The sequence below is a fragment of the Typopeltis vanoorti genome, chromosome 13 (assembly GCF_054136105.1).
Source record: "Typopeltis vanoorti isolate ZY-2024b chromosome 13, IOZ_Tvanoo_1.0, whole genome shotgun sequence".
Lineage (NCBI taxonomy): Eukaryota > Metazoa > Arthropoda > Arachnida > Uropygi > Thelyphonidae > Typopeltis > Typopeltis vanoorti.
Window position 1 is genome coordinate 58,134,333 of NC_143561.1, and position 20,904 is coordinate 58,155,236.

General features: G+C 36.7%; 1 protein-coding gene across 3 annotated transcripts in view; it reads left to right on the forward strand.

Annotated features, from left to right (window-relative positions):
* The window catches only part of LOC150100190 (chromobox protein homolog 5-like), a 112,479-nt gene that overhangs the window by 24,801 nt on the left and 66,774 nt on the right, over window positions 1–20,904 (forward strand). The window lies entirely within an intron of this gene.

Sequence of the window (20,904 nt, forward strand, 5' to 3'; positions counted from 1 at the left end):
AATTTTCAGACTGTTCTGTTATCAATCATGCTTTGCAAATGCTATTCAAACAAGTATGTTTTAATTTAGTTATGAGTACTTCTGTATCAGTATAAATTGAATTTACAAATAATCGTGGTTGCTTCCTTATAAATGTTACTGAAATAAAGTGAAATATTTACTGTCTAGGATAGGAGTAATGTTTATTAGGACATTTTGGCTAGTTCCTCTATGGATGTGGTAGGGTGTTTCCTTTTGTAAAACACTGACTGGCAACACATGCAATTGGCTCACAAAATATACAACACAGATAAGGTTACTTACCCAATCCTAATAAATATTTACTCAGATTCTTGACCTGGAAGATGGCTAAATGTGTAAGATTTTTGATTATGATGGTGTGTGTGTGTGTGAGTGAGAGAGAGAGAGAGAAAAGGGGGGGACTAAGAAAATTCTGGTATTTGATCCTCTAAACTCAAATAAATTGACCATAGAACCCACACTATTTCAGACAGTAATGTATTGTGTTAGGACCATGAGATGGCAGGTGTCATTTAATATCATTGACAGTATGGATCATCTATCACTGATTGGCGCAGGTGGAGCTTGATTATCTCTCAGTCTCCAAAAGTTAGACGGGACTAAAACAGCCTCTCTCGCTCCCTTTGGAAATTAAATGGCATTAGTGAATTATTATTATTACTAGGGGACAATATAATAATAAGATTAGCAGATTGATATAAAAGGAGAAATTACAATATAAATAATGCTTTGCCAATCAGGGGAAAAAAAATCCCAGTCTTGATATGCATCCAATAAAAGAAAATTCATAGTGAAGGGTTTATGGAAATAAAAACACATGTCGATATGTGTACCAACACGTGTTTTTGTCTCCATAAATCTTTCACTATGAATGCTGATGACATGTAACCTTAAAAGAAAAAACAGTAGAAGAAAAATGATCATGGGAGGATTAAAGTTGCTATGAAATTATATTCTTGGAAAGGGTTAAACCAATACTATAATTTCTTGGCATCTTTAATTTATAGTATAACCAAGTGAAAAAACTTGGACCATCATGGGAAGGTATATTTCAATCAGTTTTTATTAATTAAATAGGCAACTACTGGAAGTGATAAATATTTAAAAAGTAGCACAGTCTGTCTCATAATCTGAAGGTTGTGAGTTCATTCCTCACTTGGGGCACTTTCTTGCATCTAAATGGTTTTGGTGTTAGGTGAATTGAGATTGAGGAAAACTTAAGCAGTTTGTATGAAGGCACCCAGATGGGTGGGGACTAAAAGGATGTGACAGTTATACTAATGCCAGAAGTACTAGGAACAAGAGGGAGAGGTTTTTGGCATTGGTTAACATCAGATGATGTAGTTACAGGGATAGAATGTGAAGGTTTTAGTGTTTTCAGGGAAGATAGGATGGGGTGGTGTGATACTGTTGATAACAGATGAATTGCAGCCGAAAAGAATAGGAGGTAGGTGGGAGAGTGGCTGTTCATTTGGAGCAGTCTGGTGGTGTGAGATTAACACCAGTAAGACAAAATATACAGTTGGTTGTTGCTATTGGTCAGGGAGTTCCACAGATGATCTGGAAAGATATGCATTGCCAAATTAGTATAAGTACAGGATGAGTGATTATTATTGGGGACGTCAACTATAGAGATGTAGATGGGAAAGAAGAAGGATCACATGGCAGGAAGGATATGGACTTTATACACCTACTGAGAGATAATTACAGGGATAAACAAGTTATGAGCTGTGTATCACATTGGTGGCACTGTACTCCACAAAATAGAGGAAGCTAAAGAATTAGGGGAGGTGGTGGTGGTGGTAGACAGAGTTAAAGTTTAGAGGACATATTGCTAAGGTTTGTAAGGTAGTCCATAAGATTATTTGGCTATTGAAGAACACTAGCAAGTAGATAAGGAAGTTGTTATTCCTTTTTATAAGGCCAAATATCTGGATTATTGTGCTCAAATTTGGTCTCCTGGGTTTCTTGGGGATGTGGAAGCAGCGTGGAGAAGATTCAGAGGTGAGTGGTCTGTGGAATGTTACATATGAAGACAGATTGAGAGTATGTGGATTGCAGAATTTGGTTGGTAGGAGAAAAAGAGGTTTATGATAAAAACATTTAAGTTGCTTAAAGGGTTTTATGGAATTAATGCAGTGGAAATGTTTCAAAACTTGACTGGAGGGGTCATCTTTGAAAGTTGAATAAAGGTGTAGTAAGTAGGGGTGTGAGGACTAGAATTTTGGCTTGGAGAGTTGTGAAAGATTGGAATGGATTGTCAATGTCGCTTGTGAGTGCTTTGTCTGTTAATGGGTTGAAGGAGAGGTATGATAGATTGTGTGGATAGTTTGGGTCTCCTGTGATGAGTGTGCCTGTATAATAATAATAAAAAGCAGTTCATTAAAGTATTTCATACTTGTAAGGCTCTTGATGTCCCACACAATGAAGATCCTAGAAAGGGTTCTTGATGGTAGATTGAGGGAGGAGGTGGAGATTGCAAAGGAACAATTTGGCTTCATGCCTGGTAGATCAACAACAGATGCTATCTTTGGGTTACGACAGATGATGGAAAAATATCGAGAGAAACAAAGGGAGCTACATCTGGTATTTATTGATCTGGAGAAAGCATACGATAGAGTGCCAAGGCAAGAAGTCTGGAGGTGTCTGAGGGAGAAGAAGGTGCCGGAGAAATATGTCAGGTTGGTGCAGGAAATGTACAGAAATGTGAAGACAAGTGTTCGGACCTGTTTGGGACAGACAGAAAGTTTTCAAGTAACAGTTGGCTTGCATCAAGGGTCAGCATTAAGTCCGTTTCTGTTTAATATTGTGATGGAGGTGGTAACAGAGGAGGTGAGAGAAGATGCACCTTGGACAATGTTGTATGCAGATGACATCTTGCTGTGTGTAGATTCAAGAGAAGAAGCGGAAACTAAACTGGAAAGATGGAGAAAAGTACTGGAAGAGAGAGGTACGAGACTGAGCAGAAGTAAGACAGAGTATATGTGTTGCGCAGTGGGCGGTGGCCAGGAGACAGACCTGGAGCTGGAAGGAAATGTCATCAGGAAGGTGAGAGACTTTAGATACTTAGGTTCGACAGTGGAAGAAGATGGAGGAGGTGAGAAGGAAGTGGGATGCAGGATACAAGCAGGTTGGAGGAACTGGAGGGAGATGGCTGGAGTGTTATGTGATAAGAGGGTGCCGATCAATCTGAAAGACAAAATTTATAGGACAGTAGTGAGGCCAGCTATGACATATGCTATAGAAACTGTGGCCCTGAGGAAAAATAACATTAGCAGGATGGAAGTAGCAGAGATGAGAATGCTTAGGTGGATGCGCGGTGTGACCAGAAAGGATCATCTGAGAAATGACTATGTCAGGGGAACAGTGAAAGTTACGAACTTAGGAGCGAAAATACAGGAGGCAAGGTTGAGATGGTTTGGTCATGTGATGAGGAGGGAGGACGAATATGTGGGAAGAAGGGTCATGCAGATGGATGTGCAAGGAAGGCGGAAGCGTGGGCGGCCAAAGAAGAGATGGAGGGAGCTGGTAGAAGAGGACTTGAAGATGAAGAACTTGGATGTGGTGACAGCCCAAGACAGGAAGGTGTGGAGGAGACTCATAAGAAACAGTGACCCCACTTAAGTGGGAGAAGCTGCAGAAGAAGAAGAAGATACTTGTAAGGCTCTACAAATTATGTAAAACCCTACTCACCACAAAAAATACGAAAGACCTCCTCATTTTTTTTAACATGTCCCCATAAGTCAGTAGGAGTTCCATTAAGTGATTAATGTTGTATCATGTTTGGGAAAAACATTTCTTTTGTGTGAGAATCATTCCAACAAGCAAGTCAATAAATTATAACAATAGTCAGAATAGTAAAAACATTTTATTTTGAAAATGTCATTTGCTTAATTTTTGTTACTGTTATGGCCCTTTGTATTATACATATTCTTCTGTTTAAAGAGCTCAATGAGTCTGTATAAATTATACACTTTTGGTAGTGGTTTTCTTTTATATTCACAAGTGCAGGCCGATTGGAATGTAACTCTGCTGTATAATTGCTGCAATCATGTGGGAACTGAACGAATGAGAATGGGCTGGCAATTTGGGATTTAGCCGACCAAATTGTATTCTAATTGGCTTGAACCAAAATACAAAATATGCTGGCTGGGGTGTTTCCCAGTTAAACAAGCCCCCCCCCCCTTGTTTTCACCAGGGAACCAGGGCAAACAGTGAAAAGTCAGCTACTGGAACAAATCCGAAAACACACACCTCAACTCAACGTCACCAGAGTTAAAGATCGGCATTCAACATAAGAAGCGCCTGAATGGCAAAGAAATGGAGCTAGCTGAGTAATTAGATAAGTACCAGATCGACATAATAGGGGTGACTGAAACAGAAAAGACAAAAACTGGTGAGATCTTTTTGAGCAATAAATACAAAATGTTATACTCAGGTAATGACAATCAAGGAAAAGAAGGTGTAGCCACAGTATTCAACACTAAATACAAGGCTAATCTTCTTGAATAGCAGGCAGCCTCAAGTAGAGGCTGCCTGCTATTCAAGATGATGTGGGCAAATATAAGAATGGGGAACTGAACAATGAGTCTTACTTGTGCCTATGGTCCCACAGAAGGTTCTATTAAGATAGAAGTGAGGAATTTTTTGAGGCTTTAGAGAAAGCAACTGACGCAATGAAAAAGGAAAAGTTGGTCCTTGTTGGGGATCTAAATAGTAGCAGAGTAGGAAATGATTGTCAGACATACAAAAATATTTTGGGAAAATTTCGAGAAAAGAGCAAAGCTAATAATAAGCAAATATCTGTTGGATTTCTGCTCAGAACATGGACTGGTTATTACTAATAGCATGTTCCAACATAAAAATGTGCAAAAATTCACATGAAGAGAAGAGCCAAGGAATAATAAAAGTCTCATTGACTAAGTTATTGTTGATAGTGATGTTTTCTCCCTGGTGCAGGACACCAGAGTGTACAGAGGATTTGAAATTGGAAGTGATCACTATTTAATCTTGAGCAGGATAAAATTGAATTTCATATTGAAAAGAATAACATGTAAGACAGTTTTAAAGCGAATAGAAATTGAGCAGTTCTCATATGTGGTGTTGACTAAAATACACAAAGATTATTGAAGAAAAATGAAAGACTTTGAGAACAGGGTCCAAACCTTCAAGAAAACACTGATTGATTCAGCCAGAGATGCATGTGGTGAGGTTGTCTGCAAGAATAGAAAAATCAGAACTCCATGGTGGATACAGGAAGTTAAAGAGGCAATGAAGGCAAAGAAGGAAGCATATCAAAAGTTCCTGGCAAATAAGTCAGCTTTTACTCTTACAGAATACAGAGACAAATGTAAGAAAGCTAAACACTGTAAAAACTAGCTAAACAAAAGTCATAGGAAGACTGGTGAGAACACAGAAAATAAATATCAAGAACGTGGCAAGATATTCTGGAGGTTGTTGAAGAAAGAAAGCTCAGAAATGGAGGAAAGAGAATTACAAGGAATTAGAGATCATAAAGTGTGGCATGAGAACTGGAGAAAAAGATATCCTTAAAGTGTAGAGTAATTACTTTGAAAAATTGCTAAATGAAACAAGCAGTGATATAAAAAAAAAAAAAATAATAAAAAAAAAAAAATTAAAAAAAAATTTCAACAGGCATACGGTGAGGAATACATGTCCATTCTTGAAGTAGAAAAAGCCATCAAAGGTTTGAAATGTGGAAAGGCAGCAGGAGTAAATGATATTTGACCAGAAATGCTGAAGTATGGTGGTCTAAGAGTCTTACAGTGGCTGCACTGCACTGCATAGTTCATAAAGTTCATGGTTCATAAAGCCTGGACAGAGGGACGAATTCCCAATGATTGGAGTAGAGCTTTCATAGTACCCATATATAAAAAGAGAAATAAAACTGAATGTGAAAATTACAGAGGTATTTCCCTACTGAGTGTTTCCTGGTAAGATTTATGCAAGTATACTTGAGAAACAGTTGAGAAGAATTGTGGAAGAAAAGCTTGGTGAAGAACAAGCTGCATTCAGGCCAAATAGAGGCTGTCAGGATCAGATCTTCACTTTATGACAAATAGTTGAGAAATCATGAGAATATAACAAAGATTTGTATTTAAGTTTTGTAGATTTCAAAAAGGCATATGACAAGGTGCCAAGAGAGAAGCTATTCAATACGCTGCAGTTATATGTTGTCAATGGGGTATTATATCAAGCAATATTTAGTCTTTATTTTAGTTGTGAGTCAGCAATTAGATTTGAAGGAAGTACAGGAAGGTGGTTTAATGTTAAATCTGGTGTCAGAAGAGGATGTACATTATCCTCTCTGTAATTTGTTATATATATATATGGATCACATTATGAATTAAAGTGGTATTAACCACTCTACTGCCCAAGATGTCTATAGACGTCAAGCTTATCATGGATGTGAAGTGCATATTAAAATTCTAATACCAATTATATTACATTGAAATATGTGATGGATACGAAGCGTATGAGTATGTGTATTTGATCCATAATGACTGGTAAGTGGTTAAACATGATATCAAAATCGGAGATGTTAATGTCAGCTCTTTGCTTTATGTGGACGATGTTATACTTCTAAATAAATCTGCTACAAGTTTGCAAGATTCCCTGACTAAATTGAATAACTGTTGTAATTGATATGGTATAAAGGTCAGCAATGAAATAGGCAGAAGCATTGAAAATGTCAACTGCATTGTGAATGGAGAACCTATAGAACAAGTAAAACATTTCAGTTACTTAGACATGATTTTTAGGAAAAGTTGGTAAATGGAATATGGAAATAGACAACAGAATCAACAAAGCTGGCATGGTAGGAAGTCAATTGAATAAATTCGTATGGAATAAGAGAGAAATTAGTCGGAATGCTAAATTAGCTGTATACAAGACAGTGTTCAAACCAGTTTCAACTTATGGATCTGACAGCTGGGTCAGAAGTAAAACACTTGACCAAAGACTAGAGACAGCAGTTATGAATGTCCTGTGAAAGATTAGGGGCATGAACAGATGGCATCAATGGCAATATCATATTAAAAACGAGGATATTAGGAAAGAACTTGACCTTGTCAGCATCTAGGAATGAGTTAGCAGAGCTAAACTCAGATGGTATAGTCACTTAAATAGAATGGGTGAGGAAAGATTAGCAAAACAAGTGTTCTCTGCCAGTTTGGCAAGAAAATGACCCAGAGGAAGACCAATATATAGGTGGATTGATACAGTAAAAAAGTACCTTAGAAGATAGAAATATAAGATCTGATAATGTTGGAATCTTGACAAGTAACAGATTGATTTGGAGGAAAATTGTAGATAGGAGTTTAGTAATGACCTTAATGTAAATTTTTCATGTAGTACTATCATATCCTGTACACCCCTTGGGGTACAAGGCAGGAATTTGATTATGATGATTTTTCTGTTTTCTTAAACAAAAAAATATTTATTTTGCCTGGTCTGCAGCTACTTACAGCTGATGAAATCTACTTGCCACAGTTGAGTGGTCAAGTGTATTTGTTAAGCCCTTTTTATCAATGAGGTATTGTACAAAATTCGAGTAAAAAGGAGGAAACACTGAATGAGAAGGAAATACACAAGAAATTCAGATAACTCAGTGATGATAAGGTGACAGTACTTTTTGATAAAATATCACATGTTTTTAAGGTATTGTTTAATGGGTAAAATGTTGCTATCCTTGTAAAAGGGGAAGAATTTTCTTTCTATTATGTGTAGAGCAGAGGGCAGCCAGGAGAGGAGAAATAATTGTAATTGCATGAGAAAAAAAAAACAATGACATAAAATTGTAAAAAAAAAAAAAATAAGGTGCATAAGACATGTTTTACAGGTGGTACAATAAAATTAATATATCAGATGCTTTGCATAGTAGAAGGAACGGGTGTCAAAGTTAGTGGTATTGGTGGGTGTTTTGTCCCACTTGGATAGTGAGACAAAGAATGTGCAAAAAAGATCTGAAGAAGTTGTTGCAGGAGGTGATTGATAATAGTGTTATTTGATAAGTGGTTAGTTTGTTGCCCATATATGGCAGTAGTGAACTGAGAAGAAGAGCAATGATATTGAATGACAAGATGACTGACTTGTGTCAGGCAGAGTGTGCTCAATTTGTGAACATACATATGGAATGAATTCAATGGGAAATTAGAAGGATTCAAAGCTGATGGAAAGCGTTTGAATGGATTTGGTGTTGGTCATGTTAGTCATTTAGACTGTTGTTTACTAAGACTACACAGGGTTCATATGAAATTAGCACTGCTGAGAGTCAGAAGTTGAGAAGCAGATTGCGAAAGGACTAGAAGAGATGGATAGGTGAGGAAGTGATTAAAGCTGGCAGAAATGCAGTGCAAAATGGTGGAGATGATGTACAATCAGATTTAGGATCAGGGAAACAGAAATAGTCAGAATGAAGACAGAAGTGTACTATAGCAGAGAGAGAGTACTGAGTGAGTTTATTGATGAGATGGCCTGAAAGAGTGGAGAATTGTTATGCTTGTACAAAGTATCAGAAATAAAGCGACTGAGTTTGTAGCATTGATCAAATCAGTACGTAAAGTGGTTGACTGAGGATGATATACTGTCAGGACTTGAAATGGTAGTATATAGAATTTTCTGATGAAAAAGGAAAAGTTGATCCTTGTTGGGGATCTAAATAGCAGAGTAGGAAATGATTGTGAGACACACAAAAATATTTTGGGAAAATTTCGAGAAAAGAGCAAAGCTAATAATAATGGCAAGTATCTGTTGGATTTCTGCTCAGGACATGGACTGGTTATTACTAACATCATGTTCCAACATAAAAATGTGCACAAATTCACATGGAGAGAAGATGCTAGGAATAAGAAAAGTCTCATTGACTATGTTATTGTTGATAGTGATGTTTTCTCCCTTGTGCAGGACACCAGAGTGTACAGAGGATTTCAAATTGGAAGTGATCACTATTTAGTCTTGAGCAGGATAAAATTGAATTTCATATTGAAAAGAATAACATGCAAGAAAGTTTTAAAGCGAATAAAAGTTGAGCAGCTCTCAGATGTGAACTGTAAACTAAAATATGCAAAGATTATTGAAGAAAAAATGAAAGAGTTTGAGAACATGAATCAAACCTTGGAGATTCAGTGGCAAGCCTTGAAGAAAGCCCTGATTGATTCAGCTAGAGAGGCATGTGGTGAAGTTGCCTGCAAGGATAGAAAAATTAGAACTCCATGGTGGACACAGGAAGTTAACACGTTCGCTGCCAACTACGAGTATACTCGTAGTTGGTAAACCAACCGCACAAGCTAGCTACGAGTATACTTGTATGAAGCTTACCGCCGGCAACGAGATTACTGTACTGACCTTGAAGAAGTGAAATTGTTCGGCGTACGGGAACAGACTATGGCAAAGTAGCGAGGCAGCGAACGTGTTAAAGAGGCAGTGAAGGAAAAGAAGAAAGCATATCAAAAGTTCCTGGCAAATAAGTCAGCTTGTGCTCTTAGAGAATACAGAGACAAATGTAAGAAAGCTAAACACTGTGTAAAACTAGCTAAACAAAAGTCATGGAAGGACTTTGGCAAGAATATAGAAAATAAATATCAAGAAGGTGACAAAATATTCTGGAGGTTGTTGAAGAAGCTTAGGAATGGAGGAAAGAGTTCTGTAAAAGGAGTTAGAGATGATAAAGGTGACATGAAAACGGAAGAAAAAGATATCCTTGAAGTATGGAGTAATAACTTCGAAAAATTGCTAAATGAAACAAGCAGTGATAGCACAGTGGTAAATAGCACTCAACAGGCATACAGTCAGGAATACATATCCATAATTGAAGTAGAAAAAGCCATCAAAGGCCTGAAATGTGGAAAGGCAGCAGGAGTAAATGATATTTGACCAGAAATGCTGAAGTATGGTGGTATGAGAGTCTTACAGTGGCTGCACTGCACTGCATAGTTCAGAAAGCCTGGACAGAGGGATGAATTACCGATGATTGGAGTAGAACTCTCATAGTGCCCATATATAAAAAGAGAAATAAAACTGAGAATTACAGAGGTATTTCCCTACTAAGTGTTCCTGGCAAGATCTATGCAAGTATACTTGAGAAACAATTGAGAAGAATTGTGGAAGAAAAGTTGGGTGAAGAACAAGCTGGATTCAGGCCAAATAGAGGCTGTCAGGATCAGATCTTCACTTTACGACAAATAGTCGAGAAATCATGAGAATATAACAAAGATTTGTATTTAAGTTTTGTAGATTTGAAAAAGGCATATGACAAGGTGCCAAGAGAGAAGCATATTCAATATGCTACAGTTATATGGTGTCAATGGGGCATTATATCAAACAATACTTAGTCTTTATTTGAGTTGTAAGTCAGCAATTAGAATTGAAGGAAGTACAGGAAGATGGTTTAATGTTAAATCTGGTGTGAGACAAGGATGTACATTATCCCCTCTGTTATTTATTATCTATATGAATCGCATTATGAAGGAAAGCGGTATTAAACCTGATATCAAAATTGGAGATGTTAATGTCAGCTGTTTGCTTTATGCGGATGATGTAGCAGATTTATTTAGAAGTATAACAAGTCTGCAAGATTTTCTGACTAAATTGAATAACTGTTGTAATAGATATGGTATGAAGGTCAACAATAAAAAGACAAAGACAATGAAAATAGGCAGAATCATTGAAAACTGTGTTGTGAATGGAGAATGTGGAACAAGTGAAACATTTCAGCTACTTAGGCACGATTTTTGGTGAAGATTGTAAATTCAATATAGAAATAGACAACAGAATCAGCAAAACTGGTATGGGAAGTCAAATGAATAAATTCATATGGAATAAGAGAGAAATTAGTCGCAACACTAAATTACCTGTCTACAAGACAATGGTCAAACCAGTTTTAACTTATGGATCTGAGAGCTGGGTCAGAAGTAAAACACTTGACCAAAGACTAGAGACTGCAGATATGAGAGTTCTGAGAAAGATTAGAGGCATGAACAGATGGTATCAATGGCAATATCATATTAAAAACCAGGATATTAGGAAAGAACTTGACATTGTCAGCATCCAGGAATGCGTTAGCAGAGCTAATCTCAGGTGTTATGGTCACTTAAATAGAATGGAAGAGGAAAAATTAGCAAAACAAGTATTCTCTGCGAGGTTGGCAGGAAAACGACCACCCAGAGGAAGACCAAGATATAGGTGGATTGATACGGTACAAAGTGCCTTAGACGATAGAAATATAAGATCTGATAATGTTGGAGTCTTGACAAGTAACAGACTGATTTGGAGGAAAATTGTAGATAGGAAGTTAGTAATGATGTAATTTTTTCATGTAGTACTATCATATCCTGTACACCCCTTGAGGGTACATGGCAGGAATTTGATGATGATAATTTTCTGAAAGAATAGGAGGGTGAAGAGATGGGTGGGGTGGTATTGTTAATGATTATAGGGATATGGAAAGGAAAGAAGAGATAGTGTATGGTAACAAGGATAGAATTTGTTAAGTTCCTGAAGGAAAAAACAACATGAGGATTATTGGTGTTAGATTTGGTGATATACTCAGAAATCGAAAAATCAATAAACTCAAAAATCGAGTAAAAGTGTTACAAAAGAAGTTATGGATGAAGTACAAGACTGTTTGCAGTGAACAGATGCATGAAGAATATAAAGTGCAGGCTAGAAAAGTGACATTATGGTAGCAGAGTAACCATAGCAAATGGTATAGTGGAATTATTTAACGACCACTTCATCAGTCTATATCATATTGGTGTGAATGATGCTATGCAACATGTAGAAGGGGAGAAAACGTGAACGAATCAGAGGTGTATGAAGTATTGCTTGAGTTAGATGTTAATAAGGCTGGAAAAATGGAGGACATATCACCACATCTTTTAAAAGAATGTACAAAAGAGTTAGCCATGTCCTTGCCCTGGTTATATAATGAAAGTCTTGCAGTGGCGAAGGTTCTTAAGGAGTGGAAAAGAAGGCAAAATAAAACCTCCACAAGCATGGTTCAAGAACAGGTTTCCAATTATAGACTGGTCTGTATATCTGCAGTTGTAAAAATTCATTTGAAATAGAATATAGGATTGGAGTGATGGACATAAGATTCTCTATGATGTTCATAGAGAATAGCATGGGTTTGTGAATGGCAGATCTTATGTTTTATATGGTGACACGTGTTGGTTAAGGGAGATTCATATATAGTGATTTTTCTTGGACTTTAGAAAGGCATTTGATAGATTATTACATATCTTGGTTGTGATTACCACAGATTGGTGTGCAGAAAATGGGATTAGATTGTAGATTGGTTAAATGTATTGAAGATTAGCTTTCTGAAAGATACTAGGAAGTTGTGTATGATGGAGCAGTGTTGTCTCAGAAATGGAAGGTGACCAGTGGCATGCCTCAGGGTTCTGTTCTTGGGGCTCTACTGTTTAACTTACTAGTTAATGATATTTCATATGGATTAACTGGGGATCTTTGGTTTGCTGATGATGCAAAGTTAGGTAGAATTATCAAGTATAGTGCTGATGTTAATTCAGGATGAGACAAATGAATGGGGGTTGCAGTTTTAATATTAATAAATGCAAGGTGTTACACTTTGGGACAGAAATAAGGCTATGTACTGTGTATATTGGTGGAGCTGTACTTCAGGAAGTGGATGAGATTCGGGATCTTGGAGTGATGGTAGACAGTGGACAATTTCTGAGGGCACACAGCAGGTGTTGCAAAGAGTGCACATCATATTGCTGTTATAATTAAAAGTTCATTGACATGTAGCAATAAGAAGTTTCTGGTGCTTCTATATAAGGCATTGGTCAGACCATATGTCGACTATTATGCTCCAATTTGGTTACCTAGTTTTCATTGTGATGTGGAAACACTGGTCCAAAGAAGAATGACTGAAGTGATACCAGGACTCAGGAGTGTTGGTTATAAAGAGTAGTTGAGTGAATGTGGATTGAAGAAATTGGTGGATAGGAGGAAAAGAGGAGCTATGATAGAATCTCTTAACTAACTTGAAGGTCTCTATGAGATTAATACAGAAGAAATTGCTAAGATGGGCAGAACAAGAGGCCATCCCTGGAAATTTTATAAAGGTGTGGTGAAGAAGGGTGTGAGGAGTAGATTTTTTTATATGGAGAGTTGAGTGGAATGCATTGTTGGAGTGCATTGTGAATGCAAGTAGTGTAAATTACTTTTAAAGTTCATTGTGATAGACATGTTGTTGCTGGCTGAGTGGGCCTCACATGATGAGCCTGTTGATTCCATGGAAGTTTCCAAAATAGCAATAATAGAGAAGGTATGTATGTGAAGATAAAATATTCTTAGACTGCACCAATGTAGGATTTGGTAGGATGATATGCGAGATTCTACTAGTGGTACCAATTGTAAAATATATAGAATATCCTTTCTGAATAAGTAACACGTAGACACAGTTGAAAATATTTAATTGAGATGGATTAATTACAAATTTCTATTCACATATTATGGATCATCATCAGAGTAAAACAGTTTGATGATCCAGTATACATGAATCAAAATATTTGTAATTAATCCATCTTAATTAAATATTTTCAACATGTGTCTAATGTTACTTATTCAGAATGAATAACACACAGTTATCTGTTAATAGAATATTCTACATATATTTATTAACTCGCCAATAATTATAGAATCTTACATGCTATCTTATTACTCACAGGTTCACATCTGGGTTAGGAGATGCATAAACATTAAACAAACTTCAAAATATGGACTTAAAGACTTTTTATAGAGAAAAAAAAAACATGCCAATTATTATTTACAAATTCACATATTTGAAGACTGATTCTTGAAGGGAAACTCGAATGAATGAAATGTATGCAGATGGATGGAAGGTGATAGCAGCAGAAGAAATAGTTGAATAATTGAGTGATTATATTGTGGTGGTGTATCACAAAATTGGAGATGACGCAATGGATAATTTAGCAATCACAAATATGAGAATAGAGGCAGATGAGCTGGAAGTACCCTCAGAATGTTGCAAAGTCTTGATGCAAGTAATATGATTAGGTGGAATATCTGTCTGTGTATTAAAATTACAAAAAAAAAAAAAAAAAAAAAAAAAAAAAAAAAAGCCCAAGAGCACTAGCAGAGTAGAGTCCCAAGACAGTTCCTTCCTTCCTTTACACAAAGGTGGCTCAGAACAACTTGCAATTATAGAATAGACAATACCCATCATTCTTTGTATCTCAGGAGTGGTGGTAGTGAAGATATTTAGAAAGTTGAAGGGCATTATTTAGGAATAGTGAATAAGAATAAATCTAGGAATAGTAGATAGTAATATGACATTGTTGGGGTTTTGTGAAAGGGAGGTCTTGCCATGATAATTAACTCTTTTTTTTTTTTCGACCAGCTTTTTCACGACAATGCCAAACCTGAAAGGTTTGCCATCATTGCTTTAAGCCAAGCTATTCAGAATAATTTTTTCAGTTAACGGATATTACATCCCATATAGTTTCTTAGCCGAATAAGAAACTCAGAGTTTCATGCCGAATATAGTAGAAACTATATAAAGTTCGGCGATTCCAAGCGTAAGCAAATACCTGGATACTGCAGCAACTGACCCTTAAGGTAGTGCAAACTGAGGCAACTCATGTCAAAGGTGGAGCAAGCTTCGATCACTATTATTATTATTATTATTACCACGGGCTACTCCAGGAGTCCTTAGACTCATCGAGGGAGGCCCTAAACATCATGTTCACGCAGCTGTTCAACATTCTCACAGTATTTATCATACCTTGCCTTGAACTCGCTCACTGTCATAGCACCCACAACAGACTCTGCCAGCTCTAACACCCCTGCTAACCACGCTCTTGCCCAGCTTCCATGGGTGTCCCCTAGTTCTCCCACCACCAGTCCTGATCTCAAAAATATCATCTGAATTAATCCTATAGAATCCTTTTAGCAATTTGAATGTCTCGATCATGTCTCCCCTTTTCCGCCTATCAACTAGTTTCTGCAACCCACAAATCTTCAACCTGTTCTCATATGGTTCATTCCATAGACCTGCTATCATCTTAGTCACTCGCCTCTGGATCCTCTCGACCTCCTCCCCATCGAGAAGGAACCGAGGTGACCAAATCTGGGCACAGTAGTCGAGATGAGGTCTTATCAGGGCTCGGTACAGAGGTACAATAACTTGTTTTTCTCTGCTCGTCAAGGTATTTCTTGATATTTACCCATAATGTGAACTTAGCTCCTAGGAGCTGTATTACTGTTGTACATTATGAGAGAAGGTCACTACCCAGACCGGTTTCAACCTTATGTATAGGTGAAGCAGGCTCTAAAAATATAAGACGATCCCGAAAGATTGCCCAACAGCGTTGTTCCACTCGATGACAGGCTCACCCTGTCACCAAGAAGAACTTTTCAGCATTGGCTCTACCCAGTGGCAGGCTCACCCCACCACCATGCAAAGCCATAATCTCAGCGGTGGCCCACTCAGAGACAGGCAAAAACCTACCTCCAAGTGGAGGCCTCTCAAAGCCAGATCCACTCCGCACCAGTTTCTGCCCTCATTGGGGTCTTATCAGTGAGTAGATAGACTAGTTAATATCAAGTTTGTAGCGAACAGAACTTACAACCCTTCTATGGGTATTGCCGAGAGGTGTCCTAATAAATTATTAGATATATGAAGAGCCAAAGGCTTCAATTCGGCGACATAAGACTTGTTTAAGTCTTAGCCAAATAAGAAACTCAGAGTTTCATGCCGAATATGTTATATTCGGCATGAAACTCTTTGAGTTTCTTATTCAGCTAAGAAACTATATGGGATGTAATATCCCTTAACTTAAACATGTCTTATGTTGCCGAATTGAAGCCTTTGGCTCTTCATATATCTAATAATTTATTAGGCCACCTCTCAGCAATACCTGGAAGGGTTGTAAGTTCTGTTCACTACAAACTTGATATTAACTAAGTCTACCTACTCACTGATGAGACCTCAATAAAGGTTGAAACCGATCTGGGTAGTGACCTTCTCTCATAATGTAGAACAGTAATACAGCTCCTAGGAGCTAAGTTCACAACTGTCAGTTGCTGCAGTATCCAAGCATAATTCATTCATCATGAAACTCTTTGCGTTTCTATTCGGCTAAGAAACTATATGGGATGTAATATCCCTTAACTTAAACAAGTCTTATGTCGCCGAATTGAAGCCTTTGGCTCTTCATATATCTAATAATTTTTTCATTTCAAAAATTGTTCTGCAGTTTTCGTTTGTGTATTATGCACACGTGACTGCTTCAAAACTTCATGAAACCATTACGTTCATCTTCAGGTGAAAGGTAAGGAGAGAGAAAAAAAAGGGTTTGCTATATGCAGTGGTTGGGAACCTAATGTGTTTTATGAGTGGAGTATGCCTGTATTGTCCTAAACTCATTTTTACGGCTCACAACATGAATTAGTTGGTTTACATGAGTTAATTAGATGCTTGAAAATTTTCTTTTTTTTTTTTTTTTTTGTGAATTTTGTCTTTCCTGTTAAATTATTCTTTATAGATAATATAATTTATGTGACTTAATGCTTACCAATTAAACTAACTTTCCTTCCTCAATTCCACTGTTCAGGCTGGAAGAAATGTTGGCAGATATAGAATTCAGTAAAGCCAATGCCAGAAAAAATTTGAAATCTCCCAACATTATAGTGCTGCAGAAGAACTGCAATTACAACAAGATCACATTGTCAGTTTATCATCGGTAGCCTTAACAGATGAAGCTGTCAGTGTGTTAAGTCAAGGCATAATTTGCAGTTGCATCCTGTCAAGTTCCCAAAGTGAAAATAATGATATTCTGTTGAATGGGGAATATATGACCTACCTCCACTTTATAGTCAATAAAATTTGTTTGGATGTAGCCAGCATCCTAATCCAATTCAAAGTTCTCTCAAAAAAAAAAAAAAAAAAAAAGAATGCTTTAAAAGAGCTATACAATCATCATCATGCGTATCAAGGATTTAGGCCCATCATGGCCTGTTCCGGGCTTAGAAGTCATCGTTTAAGAGGAAGTCCTGGTTTTCTTTTTCCTAATGGCTTGTACTTTAAGGCTTGTTTTGGTAATCTTTCTGTTTTCATTCTTTGAATGTGTTCCATCCATTTGTGTTTATATTTTTTAATTTTTTCTATTATTATTACCCAAGACCTCATGGAGTCAAAGACTCATCTGGGAGGTCCTTTTATCACACACACAGCTCATCATACCATGCTTTGAACACATTCAAACTCCCTGCAGACACCACACTCTCAGACAAGGCATTCCAATTTTTTACAACTCTGCACGAAAAAAACCTGCCTCTCACTCCCCTACTCACACCTTCTTTATACAGTTTCCAGGGATGACCTCTGGTTCTCCCCCCAATCTCCCACTATTTTCTGTAGAACTTCTCCAGCATTGATCCTATAATAACCCCTTACCAAGTTGTAGGTCTCTATTATATCTCCCTCCTCTTCCTCCTGTCCACCAGACTCTGCAAATTGCATCTCCTCAATCTTTTCATACTCGACATTCCAGAGGTCAGAAACTACCTTAGTCAGTCGCCTTTAGACCCTTACCAACATCTTTTCATCTTTCTGAAAACCAGGTGACCAAATCTGGGCACAATAGTCCATGTGTGGCCTAATCAAAGTCTTATACAACGGAACAAGAATCTCCCTACTTCTACACGTCGGCATCCTCTGCATCATTCCCAGTAGCCTTTGCGTCTTCACAATTTTGGTTATGTGTCCTCTAAATTTCAGATCCTTATCCACTATCACCCCCAGATCTCTTATTTCTTCCACCTCTAACAATGTATCCTCACCAAGCATAAATTCTGCATCCCATCTTTGTTTTCCAAATTTTAAAACCTTACATTTTGCAACATTGAACTCGCAACACCATTTTGTGCCCAATCACTCAATTTATTCAAGTCTTCCTGCAAGGTTACAACATCCTCACTACTCTTCATGATTCGTCCCAACTTTGCATCATCTGCAAATAACTGAATATCTCAATCCAAATCTTCACCTATATCATTAACATAAAAGTTAAACAGTAATGGCCCTAAAACAGATCCCTGAGGCACTCCACTAGTGACTTTCCTTTTCCTCGACATCGCTTCCCCATACACAACTTGTTGATACCTATCAGACAGCCAATGCACCAATCTAATATCCAACCCCTTCCGCTCCAGTTTGACTATCAATTTATCATGAGGTACTTTATCAAAAGCCTTTGCGAAATCCAAGTATATCACTGTGTATCCTTCTCCTCTGTCCAAGGAAGCAGTCACTTTATTGTAATAAGTAAGTAGATTACTAAAACATGACCTCTCTTTAGCAAATTCATGCTATCCATCAAAGATGATACCATTGTTATCAACCCAACTTTGGATCCTAGTTCTCACAAGCTTCGCCAACAACTTGGCCACAACACCTGACACACAGATAGGCCTATAGTTTAATACTTGAGTTCAGTCACTCCAATTTATGAAATGGCACAATCTTGCCCTCCTTCCACTCCTTAGGGACTTGACCTAGTGCACTCGTATTAAAAAAATATGTCAAGACAGGTGTCAACTCCCTGGCACATTCCTTCAGAATACATGGCGATATGTTATCAAGTCCCACAGCATTATTAACATCTAGTTTATTCAACTCCCCATACACCTCTTGCTCACTTAGTCAGTCTCTCCTCCCCATCATCTACTGCTCTCAATCTCTCTCCATGAAGTCACATTCACAAGATTGAAAGACTTTTATGAACTTATTAAGTAGCTCCATTTTATGTTTTCTTTGGTATCTGCATTTAAGCGTTTCAGAATCTTATATACATTGGGTCTTATTTTATATAAATCATGTTCTAAATTAGAAACAAATCTGTTCCATGATTCTCTGTTTTTTTTTTTTTGTTTTTTTTTTGAGTTCTCTTTTAGCTATGGCTCTTATTCTTTTATATTCTATTTCATCTTCTAATCTTTTACTGCTTAACCATTTGTGATAGGTTTCTTTTTTCTTTTTGATTATTTCTTTGATTGTATCATCCCAGATCTTCAGATTTTTCCTTTTATTGAATTATTTGGTCTTTCATTTGCTGCTGCATTTAGTATCATTTTTATATTAAGCCATTCTATTTCTATTTCTTCATTTTGTTTTATTTTATCTAGATACTGGTTAATTCTTTGTTCATATAGCCATTGTACATTTGTGTCATTCAATAGTCTAGTTTTATAAACAAATGTTTCAATTTTTCTTTCTGTTCATGTTACTTGTAGCCATTTAGGTAGTAATCTTAATTTTATTTTAACAAGGAAGTGGTCACTGCTTATTTCATATCCTCTGTGAACTCTAACATCTAGTGAAAATTTTGATGTCTTTTAAGAATTTAATATAAAAATTTATTTTAAATTTAATATAAAATAATCTAATATTGATTTCCATCCTTCTGCCCAAGTATATTTATGTATGTTTTTATGTTTATAGAAGGAATTCATTATTTTTAGGTTATTATAAACTACAAAGTCAATCAATTTTTTACCATTCCTATTTAGAGTATGTTCCCCGTGTATTCCTATATTATTATTAATTTTCGTGTTTCCAATTCTTGCATTTAAGTCTCCTGCTAAAATTACGTAATCATTTTTATTTATTTTATTATATATGTTTTGTAGCTGATTATAAAAATCAATATTATCCTGTTCTCTTCCTTCTTCTGGGGCATATAAACCAATTAGAGGTAACCCTCGTATAACGTGGTACTTATACAACGCGGTTTTGATATAACATGGTCTACAAATTGTAGTATCCCTTGTTCAACGTGGGCTACAATTTATAGTCACTCTTTATTTATTTTATTTTTTTTTTCATATTTTTCACCACGGGACTTAAAAATCAAATTTTGTCTTCGTTAAATTTGTGTCTGCCCGTATCGCTCAAGTAGTTATAAGTATCGAATTTAGGCTTTTGCGGTCTTTGTCATTCTCAACAAATAGTGCAATTAGAGACAGATGGAATAAAATTGGCGCTAACTAATAAATCACATGTCCCCTCTCACAGAAACTATGCTGTATAGACTTAAGCAAAACCATATATTGCATCGAAACACAGTATCTAACTAAAAACTATTGTCCAATTTTTCAATTATGAAATAAGTGTTTGTTTTATTGCATTTGAAATTCTCAATGTCATTATGACAGATCACAAAGGCTAACTTAAAATAAAAGACTACCAAGAATTGAAACATGCCATATAATGAATGTGTGAGTTCACCTGCCAAGAAGCCATAAAATTCAACCAAGGGTTGAAACCTTTGTGGGAGTTGAGCCAGTCAGTAACGAGAAGTTCCATCGGAACAATAAATGACACCCTGTTGTGAATGTGTTAAAACTAATAGTGAATGTTGTTATGACAGTTTCAGATGTCATGGAATTCGATTGAAGAGAATTAGCATTTCAACTCGACACTTGTCGGTTGCTTTTGTCTTTGAGTCACGCAATCTTTTGTTAATACCGCACCAATCATATGCACATCTTTATAGCTGCTGTCTTGTGTAAAACAAAATTCAGCTTGTACGTATTGTAACAATTAAAAAAAAAAACTTGAATAAGTTATAAGCTTATAAAATGATATCACCTGTAAATTGTATCACCAGCAAAATTCTCAGACGTGCCACCTCTGGCACGAGTGCCATAGGTTCGCCATCTAGGGTTTACTGTATAAAGTGTTTATTGTTGAAAATTGTCTTCATTTTCTGCCAGGAAAGCGCATTAAAATCATAAGTGTGTTATTCTCAAGCTGAGCAGTTTATTTTCTGGTGAGTTACATACATATGTAATGCTTTTTTTTTATGTAAAACT